The sequence below is a fragment of the Cupressus sempervirens genome, chromosome 3, assembly GCF_028749045.1.
Source record: "Cupressus sempervirens isolate cs-2001-9-10 chromosome 3, ASM2874904v1, whole genome shotgun sequence".
NCBI classification, from domain to species: Eukaryota; Viridiplantae; Streptophyta; class Pinopsida; order Cupressales; family Cupressaceae; genus Cupressus; species Cupressus sempervirens.
The window spans coordinates 304,349,986-304,363,682 of record NC_143120.1 but is presented as its reverse complement, the minus strand read 5'-3'; positions in this window follow the sequence as shown (position 1 = coordinate 304,363,682).

The window sequence follows — 13,697 nt, the reverse complement described above, 5'->3', positions numbered from 1 at the left end:
CTTGATTAGGTATTTCATCTCTTCTTTTTTTCTTCTGCTTGTGGGTTACCCAGTATTGTTTCCACTCTGATTCTCTCAAGATTCATGTGCGATGCTGGGGTAACCCTTGCGTGTTTTTTTTGAGTCACTTTGTCAGTCCTCTAGAACATTGGTGAAAAGTCCTTGATGTTCTTCGTAACCTTGGCAATTAAGCAACATTCCTATATTAAATCTAGTGCTCAACTACATGGTTACTTCTCTTTGAAGTATCCTCCCACTCAAAATGCTTCAATGGAATCCCTTCATCTCCAATATCCCCCATCCATATCTCACTTCCGTCTCTCCTACCCCATCTTGTGCAATCATATCTCTCTTTGAATCAATCTTCACTTTTAGCTTTAGGGATCCACAATCCTAGTCTTAGGGATCCACCAATCCAATCAGTCCACCAAGCCTCATCTTTCGAGATCCACCATCCCATTCCTAGGGATCTTTGACATCCATCTTCCATCCATCTAATTCTTTGAAATCCTGTTGCCTCAGCTTTATCTCTTCCCGTCATCCCTTCCCTTATCTTGGATTCCTTTTTATGGCACTTTGCTCCTTCATCCTCCACCTCCCCTTAAGTCCTAAGCTTGCTTCCTTTTGTGCATTTGATTCTCCTCTATTATTCTCCCATAGTGTGAGTTTGAGCTAATTTAGCCCCTTCTCTTTGCCAATCTAAGTCTCCTTGCTTATCCTGGATTCTTGTATTTTTCAAGAAGCTATCGAGCCTCATTTTCTCTCCCCACTGCCTACTTGAGGGGGCATCATGCAGTCTAGTCCCTCATCTTCTTATCTGAGAATAGGGCAACTTTGTTGCTGAAACAACTTCCTCGTGTCCTCTCCATTCAAACTTTTTTAAAATAGTGTTGTCTCAATACTATGTCAAAGAGGGGAAAAATGTAGACACCTAAATGTGATTACACTGCTTCGATAATCCTATTTAGCTATCTCTAAAGGCATCATTAATTAAATTCCTATTTAATTAATCCTTTGCCATCCCCTAGCTAATTAATTTAATTAATCATCTATAGTCCTAATTGATAAATCAAATAACCCACTATTTATCAATTAATCCTATTCTCCTATCTAATTCTAAAAGCCTCATTTATTAAATAAGTCTATTTGATAAATAAAATCTTCAAATCTAATAGCCCCTAAACTATCCTAAATCCCTCCATTAGCCTAATCCACCCCATCCACCCATACTAACTAAGCTTAACTACTAACTCAACCACCCTCATCAATACCATCCACTTGCACATCTCTAACATCTTTAATCTGATCTTAACCCATGCCTAATCCATCCCCTAATCATTTTCACATTCCCAAGCAAGCTTAAGACTTTCCTAAATCAAGCTAAAGTCTCCCCTCAAAATATCCCAACCACCAAGCCATGAATGCTCTTACAAAGCCATATATGGCTCTTACATCCTCACTCATGACTCTTACATATCCAACCACCCTCATCAAGCCTTTGACCGACCCATATATTATCTTCTCACACCCATCCTCCTTGTGACAAGTTTCCACTCCCTATTGGTGCTAAACAAGCACAATCCATGTGCTCCCCTTTAGGTGCATCTGAGCCCTCCCTAAGCTTTCTTCTCTCCTTGCATCTTAGCCCTCCAACCCTCAAGCCTCTTGCCTATAAATTGGATGCCCTCCCAAGCCATTTTTATCACAATCCTTAAGCTAAAGTTACCATGTCAGTTTGAGAAGCCAAGTTCATACCATTTTCACATATCCACACCAAAAATCCCAAATCCATCTCCATTGAAGCATTTTGAAACTTGAGCATACATCCCAAACCCATATCAAAGGACACATCTACTAATCAAGTGATCATCCTCATTGAGAGAGCCTATCCATGGCTCATATTCTCATTTGAGGACCTCACTTTTTCTCATCTAAAGTTTATACTAGTTTTGTTAGTTAATGCTTTTTTTTTTAAATAGATCAGTATTTCTTGCTAACATATTAGTGTACACAAAATGTAATAAAGATTATGGTTCATGGTATAAGAAAGGAGGCAACTTTGAATTGAAAGCCTTCACTGGTGCTGATTGGGCAGGAAGTATTAATAACAAGAAAAACACTAGTGGCAAAGCATTCTTTCTTAGAAAGAGGCTAGTGTCTTGGACAAGCAAGAAATAAAATTGAATTTCTTAGTCTAAAGCAAAAGCATAATATGTTACAACAATAGTTAATTGTTCCAACAACATTTGCTTCAAACAACTATTGTCAAGTATGAAGGAAGAAATTAAGGATCCAATAGTTATCTTTTGTGATAACACCAGTTCAATTAAGATATCCAAGAATCTAGTGATGCATACCAAGACAAAGCACATTGCAATAAAGTATCATTTTCAAAGAGAATTAGTGCAAGACAAAGAGGTTAGATTGGAATATATGAATAAAAAGGAAAAAATTGTAGACATATTCACCAAGACTTTACCTAAGGATGAATTTTTGTATCTAAGAGGTAAGCTAGGGGTCATTCCCCTATCTCAAGCTTACTAAATAATGTTTAGTGATGCATCAACCAAGAATTGTTTAAATCAATCAAGTTGATGCAGTATTGTTAGAGAAGAGTGCATATGAATTAGTAAATCAAGTACATGGAAAATACATCAATTTTTTTCTTTGGTATAAGATGTCAAAGAGGGAGAGTTTTTTTTCATATCAGAGAAATTTTGTATCAACAAGTTCATTTTGCATAAGAAGAGATCTGTAAGTCAAAGGGAGAGATTTTAGTCATAGAGAATCATTCCAGAGGGAGAGATTGATGCTAGATGAAGTTCTCATGGACAAGATTTAGAATGAAACTAAGGATATTATGTTGCTCTAAAGTTTCTCTATATTATGACATGTTGTGTTACCATCAATGCCAAAGAGGGAGATTATTGAAAATAATTATTCAATTGTATGTTATCTTTGATGTTACACAATATGCCAAGCCTTTACCGAGTAGTTAATGATAGTCGAGCTCACTCATGCATCAAAAGTAGTTTCCTATATATGTTGGGTGTTCAATTATAACCAAGCTCAGTCAGATAATGAAGTGAAGTCACTGTTGACCAAGTTGGGTTGGTTAACATTAACACTCTTGTTCTAACCAAGTTGGGTTAGTTAATGAAGGGAACCTTTGTGTTGACCCAATACTCAATTCTATAGTAGTCGACTGTCAACATATTTAGTCTGATAAATTTATTAGTTAATACAAGCTGACTTAAGGGATGAAAATTATTTGATCAAAAGAGTATTCAAGATTACTTGACAAGGTGAATCATATATATGAAAGGTCAACTTAAGGATTAAAATGTGGAATTGAAGAAGATGAATTAAGGAAGTAAATTTGAAGGATATCTATAAAGGGCGGAGTATTTGAGTTGACCAAGCCATAAAGAACTTTTAGATCAAGGAGGATCAAGTAATCAAGCTAGAACTAAGATTTGAATCAGAAAAATTAGTTGCATCAACAATCAGGTCAAGCCATTATTACTCTCTAATGATTGTAGTAGTGAATCAAATCTCCTAATAGAGTTAGCCTAACAGCTATTTAGCAAATCCTCTAACAAGGTGACATTTCTAGATTGAAGTGTCTAAAGACCTCTAATAAGGCCACTCCTAATAGGGTGAATCAAATCCTCTAATAAGGTCACACCTAATAGTGTGTTTTGTAACCTTTAATAGGGTTGGCTCCTAACAGGGCTCACTTAGAAGAGTGAAAAATAATAACTAGTTACAATTGGCGATTTTCCCAAATTTGATTTCCATGTTAAATCTTGGTGTCTCTTGTGTTCATGTTATTTCCTTTATGTTTCTATAGAAAAATTAATAAAGGATAATAACATTAATATCTTAAGATCTTAGTATATTCAGTGTTAACCAAGTTACAATAGAATATTCAGTATTAACCAAGTTACAACAGGATTTGGTTTTATATTGTGTTGACATCTTAAAAGGGACTTGGATTATTTTTTTTAGTAACTAATTCACCCCTCCTCTCTCAGATACTCCTTTTCATTTCCAAAATGAGATTTCCCAAGTAGTTGGTCAACTCTTGGAGCCACGCTACAGCCTCCCCACATTGTGGGGTTTGGCATATTTTTAAAAAGCCAAAAAATAATTATAATAAAGTTTCATTTTCTTTTAAAAAAATTTAATTATAATTATTAATAAATTTAAATTATTTTCAATTTAAAAGTTATTAATTAGGATTATATTATTTAAAAGTAAAGGAAAATATTGAAAATGTATTATTAAATAAGTTCTAACTAAATTGAGTTTTAATTACTATTTAATAATATTAAATTGTGTTTCCATTTTAGGATTAAATTTAATAGTTATTAATAGTAATTATTATTTGATTTTTATTTCTATATTTCACATTGATGTTAATAGTGGATTGTATATATTATAAGCTATGTTATTTTCCTAGCAAATCAACGAGGGATCTTTTCAACCGCTTTTTAAAAACATGGTTAAGTTGTATAAATGAAACCTATATATTTTGATCAGTTCAAATTGGAACCCTTATTCAACTAGGATGCTTTCAAAAATGTAAACTTAAAAAATTTACTGTGAATCAATTTTTTATGAAATTATATTGTTTAATTATGTAACTACACTTGTTTAAATACTTGGTGAGATGTATGTATTATTTCATGTTGGAGTTTGATTCAAACCTAGTTTTGGCCAGTTAGGTGTGTATACTAGAGGCTTGGAAGGTGATTGATTTATGATGTTGTTATGTATGTTATTTGGTCATGATCTCTTTTATTCCCAACCATTGTGATGCATTCACATATTTTTGTGATGAGCATTTTGATCAGTTATTTGCTAGTACGTTCCAGTTGCTTGTATAGGACTGAGGTGAATATTGTGATCTTCTTGGTGTACCCTATGAGTTTCAATCATTTATCTATTGGTGCTTTTTAGTTCCTTGTATAATACTGAGGTGAATATTGTGATTTTATGAGATATATTATTTATGAGATTGGGGTAGGTTATCTATGTGTATGTCAAGAAGTGGCTTGCAATGGAGGCCATAGCACTAAAGAGATTGCCTGGGTAACCCATTGTAAGTTGTATTAATAAGTGATTACATTTCATTAAATGGGATAAAATGAACTAACAAGAGTCAGTGTATTACCTTACCCATGCCTTGAGTCCTATTATAGGCTAAGATGGGAGTAGAGAGGATACTTGGTTATGACCATGCCTCATTAATATCTCATGTCTTTAAGAAAGGATATTGATGCCACATAGAGTCACTAGGAGGCTTGAGTCCAAAGAGGCTACCAGGGTAACCTTAGAGTTCGCTCATGATGACACTTGCCCACATGCATATTAGGTTTCCTATGTGTCTTTGTTACCTCTAGGATTAGGTATCATTTGGGTACTTGGTACCTTTGAGATAGATTTTGATCATGATTCCTTGACTTAGATTCTTGTTACAATTTTGAATTTTTATATATTTGAGACTTGAGATTATCTCCTTAGCATAGTGGGAGTGGGCCATTTAAGCTCTATGAGGTTGAGTGATAGTGTTTCTTATACCATTGAGATCTAATACTTGGATATTGTTGTTGGAGGTACTTGTTTAGTTGTTCTATTTTTTTGATCTTGTGATTATGTTCTAATCTAGGAGCATCCTAGATTACACTAATATTCTACATGATTTTAGTTTTCTTTTTTTTTGAGTTGCAATGTCTTCCATTGTTGAGCTTTTAGTGGTTGTTGAGTGTTTATTTGATGCCAAGTTCTTAGTTGTTGTTGAGTGATTCATTTGGTTTCTGAGTGATCCTTTGGTTGCTGAGTAATTCCTTTGGTTACCAAGTAATCCTTTGGTTTCTGAGTTCTCTATGGTTGCCAAGTGTTGGAGGATGTCGAGCTCATAGTTTTTATTGAGTGACTCTTTGGATACCAAGATCATGTGGATGTCGAGTCCCAGTATTTTGCAAAGTCTTTATTTGTTGAGTAATCTATGTCTAGTTCTAGCTTGGGCCAACCTTGCTCACATCTAATTTTGGTATAGGTAGTTAATGTGAGCCAACTTGTGGCTATGCATGAATTTAATGTAAGGTTTAGTTTTGTAATAGGGTGACCTGTGGACACACAAGTATTTAAGGAGGCCTAGGATTGAAATTTAGGTAATCTTTTGGGGAGAGAGAACTTGGAGGTTATGAAATGAGAAGAAGATGTGCCTAGGAATGTGAATTTTTGTATAATCATGGATATGAGAATTATATTTTGTATATCTAGTTGTAATCTAGAAGGCCTTACAACTGGGCACATATGTTGATTACTTGGTAAATCAATAAAAGTGTTTTTCTCTTCTTCCTCCTTTGGTGGTTGTTTTTGTTTTGTGTTTTTGTTGTGTTAACTCTTGTAGGGGGTTTAGATAACTAGGTGTACCTTTGACCCTAGTTATTTTGTATCTTATTGCGTCAGGTGGTATTAGAGCTTGAGGTTCATCCTTGTGGTGATTGGATCATGTAGAACCCTAAGTAAATTTGGTTGTAGGGTTATAGATCTATGGATTTGACCTATAACTTGCAGAGGGTTATGATCTTGTAAGAACCTGATTTCTAAATATGGTTCATGGTAGAGGAAATATCAATAATGCAATATTGGATACATTAAGACAAATTGTAGTTAGATTAGATGTTGAGGAAACATCGCAGAGGAGAGGAGCACATCTTGATGATGTAAGTGATGATGAAGTAGTAGCACCAAACCCTAATATAGAACCTAAAAAAGATCAAGATAAGGCAAGGTCGTTGAGAGTGTTGTCTAGGGAAAGTTCAAAGCCTATTGTAGAAGTTGTTCCTTATGATGGAAATTTGGATATCAATGTTGTGTTAGATTATATCTTTGAAATAGAGAAGTTATTTGAGTATGAAAACACTCTTGATAATAGGAAGGTGAAGATTGCAATTACTAGGTTGAAAGGACATACCTCACTATGGTGGGAGCATTTGTAAATTAATAGACAAAGGAGAGGAAAGGAAAAGATAAAAACTTGGGTGAAGATAGTAAAAAAAGTGAAGAAAAAATTCCTTCCTATTGATTACCGGGTTAGCTTGTTTAGAAAGATGCAAAATTTGAGGCAAAGAGACATGAGTGTGAAAGAGTATACTGAGGAATTCTATAGGTTGGACATCAGATCTAGACATGTGGATCATGATGTTGAGAAAATTGTAAGGTACATAAATAGATTGAGATCTAGAATTAAATATGTAATAATTTTTGTGAAATTGGAAAGTGTGGAAGAAGCATACCAATATGCCTTGAAAGCTAAAGAGATCTTGACAAAGAAGCATGAACAAAGACAAAGAGGTAGAGGTGGTAGATTCCAAAGAGGAAGAGGTAGATCTTATGGAGAAAGTGGTGGATATAAAAATTATGTGCAAGATAAGGGAAAATATGAATGCAAGAATGATGACAAAGGAAAAACTGAGTGGGAAGGTGGTGATTCTTACCAAGGAGGTACTTGGAGAAAGTGGTGGATTTGAAAATTATGTGCAAGATAAGGGAAAATATGAATAGAAGAATTATGACAAAGGAAAAAATGAGTGGGAAGTTGGTGATTCTTACCAAGGAGGTACTGGTTCTTACAAAGGAAGAGGTAATTCTTATCCTAGAGGTCGATTTTATGGTAATTGTTTCAGATGTGGTAAAGAAGGGCATAGATCCTTTGAATGTAGATATTTTGAAAGTGGTCAAGGTAATATAAATGCTATGATTCAAGGAGACACTAAGGGTTCAAGTGGATTTAAGGGTGGTGAAAATATAATGGTAAGAAGAACCTTATGTAATAAGGGAAGTGATGAGGAACCTATCCTAAGGAGAAGTCTTTTCAAAACCAGATGTAAGATGGATGGAAAATGTTGCAAAGTGGTTATTGATAGTGGAATTTCAACAAATTTGGCATCAAAAGAGTTGGTAACAAAGTTGAAATTGCAAAGGCTGAAGCATCCCAAACATTATCATGCCTCATGGATCAAAGATGAGCATTAGATATTGGTAAGTGAACAATGTATTGTGAAGTTCAAGATTGGGCATTACTTTGATGAAGTTTTGTGTGATATTATGCCTATGGATTGTTGTCATATTTTGTTGGGTAGACCTTGGCAATATGACCGAGTGATAGTAGAAGCTAGTGATGACTGAGTAACAATAGAAATTGGTAGAAGCTAAGTACTAGAAGAAATTATTGAATCATTGAACATGTATAAAGAGATTATTGTAGAGGATATTCCTAATAGTTTACCTCCAATGAGAAGTATAATTCGTTGTATGGATCTAATTCCTAGAGCTAGTTTTCCAAACAAAGCACCATATAGATTGACACCTAAATAGAATAAAGAACTTAATAGAAAAGTGCATGAGTTGTTGGAGAAAGGTCTAATCAAATAAATTTTGAGTTCATGTGTTGTACCTATTGTATTAACACTTACGAAGAATGGAGAGTGAAGGATGTGTACTGATTCTAGAGCTATTAACAAGATCACAGTGAAATATAGGTTACCTATGCCAAGGATGGATGACATAATGAATTTTTTGAGTGGAGCAAAGTATTTTACAAAAATTGATTTGAAGAGTGGATTTCATCATGTTAGAATTAGAGAAGGTGATGAATGGAAGACTTCTTTCAACAAAAAAAGATGGTTTATATGAATGGTTGGTTTGGCCTTTTGGTTTAACTAATGCACCTAGTGCTTTCATGAGGTTGATGAATGAAGTTATAAAAAGATTTTTAGGTAGGTTTGTGATTCTTTATTTGGATAACATTTTGATATTTAGAAAGACTAAGGAAGAACATCTTGAGCATGTTAGACAAGTATTGCAAAGATTGAAAGAGGAGGAGTTGATGATTAATCTAAAAAGGTGTTCTTTTATGTAAGATAATATTGTGTATTTGGGATTTGTGATTTCAGTTGATGGTTTGAGAATGGATCTAGAGAAGGTTAAAGCAATTTTGGAATGGCCTACACTTGAGAATGTGGGTGAGGTAAGATCATTTCATGGTTTGGCTAGTTTTTACAAGAAGTTTATAAGGAATTTTAGTTCTATTTGTAATGCTATGACTGAGACAATGAGAGGAGATAAAAAGGATTTTAAGTGGACAGATGGAGCTAATAAGAGTTTTGAGACTTTGAAACAAAATATTGTTGAGTTGCATGTATTGGCTTTGCCTAATTTCAATAAGATATTTCAAGTTAAATGCAATGCAAGTGGTAGTGCAATAGGAGTTGTATTAAGTCAAGAAGGTAAGCTTGTTGCTTTCTGTAGTGAGAAGTTGAATGATGCTAAAACAAATTATTCTATATATTATCAAGATTTATATGCTATTGTTCAAGCCTTGAAGAAGTGGAGACATTATTTGATTCTTGAGGAGTTTGTGTTATACACTGATCATAAAGCTTTACAATACTTAGGAAGTCAACATAAATTGAATCAAAGACATATGAAGTGGGTTGAGTACTTACAGAGTTTTACATTTGTCATTAAGCACTATAGTGGAGTTACTAATAGATTTATTGATAGATTGAGCAAAAGAGGTTCTTTGTTGACTAAGATGAAGGTTGAAGTTCTTTAGTTTGATGACATGAAAGAGTTGTTTGATACTAAACCTGATTTTTTTAAGGCATGGAGAGAGTGCAAAGTAAAAAAATTAACATATCACATAAGTATGATGAATATTTCATTCAAGAAGGTATGTTGTTTAAAGGTATTCAGTTGTGTATTCCTAGAAGTTCTATGGGGTTGAATTTGATCAAGGAATAGCATAGTGGTGAATTGGCTGGACATTTTAGAATGGATAAGACATTGAGTTTTCTTGAAGATAAGTATTCTTGGCCAAAAATGTATAAGGATATTTAGAAATTTGTGAAGAGTTGTGGATTTTGTCAAGCTGCAAAAGGAGTAAGTCAAAACACTAGTTTGTATACAACTATTGTTGTTCCTGAGAAACCTTGAAGTGACATCAGTATAGATTTTGTTCTTGGATTGCTTAAAATAGTAAAGGGGTATGATTCTATATTTTTTCTAGTGGATAGATTTTTTAAGATGGCTCATTTTATACCATGTAAGAAGACATCAGATGCTAAGCATGTTGCTGAACTTTTCTTTAAAGAGATTGTGAGATTGCATGGATTACCAAGAAGTATTATTTATGACAAAGATAGTAAGTTTGTTGGTTGTATTTGGAAGACTTTGTAGAAGAAGATAGGAGCTAAGTTGAAGTTTAGTTCTACATTCCATCCATAGATAGATGGATAGACAAAGGTTTTGAATAGAAGCTTGGTTAATTTGTTGAAATGTTTAGTGGGAGATAAGCCAAGTAATTGAGAAGTAGTGTTAGCACAAGCTAAGTTTGTATGTGATAATTTTGTGAATAGAAGTACAAGAAAAACACCTTTTGAGATTGTTATTAGAATTTAGCCTAGAGGAGTATCAGATTTGAGGAATATTTTTGGTGAGTGCCTCAAGGGAAGAATTTGTTGATTTTATAGAATCTTTGCATAAGGAATTAAAATTGAGGTTGGAACAAAGTAATCAGAAGTATAAGGAGAATGTTGATAAGTCCAAAAGACATCAAGATTTTCAAGTTGGTGATGAGGTGATGGTTCATTTGAAGAAAGGAAGATATCCTATTGGAACATACAATAAGCTAAAGATGAAGAAGTTTAGACCTTGTAAGATCTTGAAGAATTTTGACAGTGGTAATGCTTATGAAGTTGAGTTACCTAATGAATTTGATATATCTCATATATTCAATGTTGCTGATTTATATAAGTATCATGAGTCACATGATGAAGTTGTTGTATCAAAAGATTATCCTAAGAAGCAGATTAAAGAAGTTGAAGAGTTATTGGATCAAAGAGTTGGTAACACCACAAGAAGAAAAGATTAATATGAATATTTGGTGAAGTGGAAGAATAGATTTATTGGAGATGCTTCATGAATTTCTCAATTTGAGTTGGATTCAACTTAAATTGTAATGTCTCAATTATTCAAGAGAATCATTTCTTCCAACCCTAATTGTCTAATGCAAGAGCATACTAGGTTGCACAGATATCCTGCATGTTTTTTTAGTTTTCCTTTATGCAGAGTTGCAATGTCTTGAATTGTTGAGCTTTCAGTGGTTGTTGAGCATTTAGTTGATGCCAAGTTCTTAGTTGCTACCGAATGATTCCTTTGGTTGTCAGGTGATCCTTTTGTGTCCAAGTGATTCCTTTGGTTCTTGAGTGATTTTTTTTGTTGTCGAGTTCTTTGTGGTTGCCAAGAGTAGGAGGATGTCGAGTTCATAGTTGTTGTTGAGTGACTCTTTGGATACCAAGTTTGTGTGGATGTAGAGTGTCAATATTTTGTGAAGTCTTTGTTTGTTGAGTAATCTATGTCTAGTTCTAGCTTGAGACAACCTTGCTCACATTTAATTTTGGTATAGGTAGTTAATGTGAGCTGACTTGTGGTTGTGCATGAATTTAATGTAAGGTTTAGTTTTGTGATAGGAAAACCTATGGCTGCACAAGTATTTAAGGAGGTCTAAGATTGAGTTTTAGGTAGGTTTTTGGGGAGAGAGAACTTAGAGGTTATGAAATGAGAAGGATATGTGCCTAGGAATACGAATTTATGTATGATCATGGATCTAAGAATTGTATTTTGTATATTTGGCCATAACCCAAAAGGCCTTACAACTAGGCATGTATGTCGATTACTTGATGAATCAATAAAATTATTTTTCTCTTCTTCCTCCTTTGGTGGTTGTTCTTTTTTTTTTGTTTCTGTTGTGTTAACTCTTGCAGGGGGTTTGGATAGTTGGGTGTTCCTTTGGCTCTAGTTATTTCGTATCTCACTATATCATGTTCTATGATCATCTTTTGATTTATTGTACTTTGAATTATTTGAGATCCTATGAGATTTTGTATCTTACGTTGATGTATATTCTTTTAGAATTTCATACCATGTGACTTGTACAAAGGATGATTATGCATTTTTGGTTATTCTATGTGGTATTTTATGTACTTGTGTATTATTTCATTTGACTTCATACTTATGGTTATTCTATGATGTAGACTTTTTTATGTTTCAATTTAATCTTAATAAAACTTATGAATGTGATTCATCATCTTGGAACCCTTAAGAGATGTAAATGTTAACGTATTTCTTATAAATGTATGTGAGTTATTTCTTCCTCTATGTTATCTCTTGTTGTTTAATCTTTAATAATAAAAATGTTTGGTAAACTTAGTGACATTATAGGTTAATTTCTTTTGGGTTCCCTGGTGAGGCATTACATATTGATCAAAATTGTTCAATACATACAGTTCTTCCTCCTAAAGATACACCCAATTTTCTTGCAGCCACTAGTTACCTTTGCACTTGTTACCTCATGAAATTAATTCTTCTAACTTCAATGAGTTAGCCATGGTTGATAAAGTTACCAAAGTTGAAGTTATTCTAAGAAAGGAGCTCAAGATCAGTAAGAATCTTACTCTTGACAATTTGGAAAGTACACTTAAGCTACTACAGGAAAATCATAAATCATTTGTCTAGGATTACAAAGACGTAAAAGGACTAGACCCAACACTCTACGCTCACTAAATTTACATTACACATGAATGAAAGCCTTTCAAATAGCCTCAATGAAGAGTAAATGCTACATTACATGATATTATTAAAACTAAATTGCCTAACCCTTTGAATGTTGGATTTATCTATCCTATTTTAATAGCCAATGGGTCTCACCTTTGGTAATTATGCCTAAAAGGGGGGCTAAATGGCGAGTATGTGTAGATTATAGAGAAATTGATACAACAACTAAAAAGGATCATTTTTCATTGCCTTTCATTGATCAAGTTCTTGACAACTTAGCTAGGAAAATGTATTTTTTCTTTATTAGATCGATGGATTCAATGGGTATAACAAGATACAAATAGCACTAGAAGATCAAGAAAAGACAACTTTCACCTATCCTTGGGGGATATTTTTCAATTTAGTGTTTCCTTTTAGATTCTCTAATGCTCATGCTACCTTTCAATGAGCGATAAGCAAAATTTTCTTTGATATGTCTGTTGATTGTATGGAAATCTATATCGATGATTTCATTGTTTATGGCTCTACTTTTGATGAAGCTAAATCCAATTTGGATGAAGTGTAGAAAATATGTCAAGAACACAACCTTTCATTAAATAGTGAGAAATTTTATATGATGATAGAGGAAGGAGTTGTATTAGGTTACTATTTTTCTTCAAGTGGCATTCAAATTGATCCTGGGAAGATAGAAGTAATTAGCACTCTACTCACACTTGCAAAGAAAAAAGATATTAGAAGCTTCCTAGGTCATGTTGGTTACTATAAGAGATCCATAAAATATTTTAGTCAAATAGCAACTCCACTCTATAATTAGTTTAAGAAATATTCTAAATTCTCTTGGAGTTCAAAATGTGACAAATCCTTTCAACACCTTAAAGATATATTCACAAAAACACTTGTCTCAGAGGTCCTAAATGGGACATTATGTTTCATATTCATATTGATTCTTCAGATTATGCTATAGGAGTTGTCTTAGGACAAATTTAGAAGGGATTTTCAAACATGTTATCTATTATATCAGTAAAAAATCTATGAGGAGAAGAACTCAACTACACTATGACAAAAAA